We start from the raw sequence: 975 nt of genomic DNA on the forward strand, positions 1-975 counted from the left end.
CCCTGCTCTACAGGCATTTAGAGAACCGCAGAGAAAATATCGATGTCTAAACATATATGGATAACCTAGTACCGGGGCAGAAGAAAACACAGGCTGCAAAGAGAGCAGAGAGGAATCAGGGCATGACAGTCAGAAGGGTCAGTGGAATCCGTCATCGGGTGTTGGTGAGAACATGAGGGGAGAGAGACGTGATTCCGAGCAGAAAGGTCAATGGAGCAAAAGCTTAAACATGTCCCCTGCTTCCGCTGGAAACATCCTATAATTTCTAAAGTCTTTCTAGGTTACCCATAGATGAGGGTGTATCCTTATGGCTGAAACTGAATAACTTGATTGGTGAAACCTTTTAAAAATGAGAAAACATTTTAGAGGGGTGGATACAGCTTCAACTCAGTGTTTTCAGAGAAATCATTTCTAGTGTGCAAGCAATGCGACGTGCATGTCTTCCAAAGTGACTTTAAGTTCTCCCTAAGATGACTTGAAATCAGGTAAGTTATGGGTAATTTGAATTCTCCAGGCAGCCCTACTTGGACAGCCCACCTGGCCTCATCGGGCGTAAATCTCAGCTATGAAGTCTGCATGGTTAAGACTTTGCTCCATGTGAGAAAAGGTTTGGAAAGTTCTGCGACTCGGAATGTCTTCTGCCGGCAGATAGTATGCACTGCATTCTCAATGACCTAAGGAGGAAAGATTTCTGACCCCAGAACAGTATGCAAACAATGGCGATGGCAGGTACCGCCATGAGGCGTGGCCAGGAAGCACAGGTGCAACTGTGGATCTTCTTTTTTTTTTTTTTTTTTAATGTTTTATTTATTCTTGAGCGAGAGACAGAGGCAGAGCAGAAGCACGGGAAGGGCAGAGAGAGAGGGAGACACAGAATCCAAAAGCAGGCTCCAGGAGGGGCGCCTGGGTGGTTTAGTCGGTTAAGCGTCCGACTTTCGCTTAGGTCATGATCTCGCAGTTCGTGGGTTCGAGCCC

Source organism: Hyaena hyaena, unplaced genomic scaffold, assembly GCF_003009895.1.
Source record: "Hyaena hyaena isolate Hyena2069 unplaced genomic scaffold, ASM300989v1 scaffold_612, whole genome shotgun sequence".
Lineage (NCBI taxonomy): Eukaryota > Metazoa > Chordata > Mammalia > Carnivora > Hyaenidae > Hyaena > Hyaena hyaena.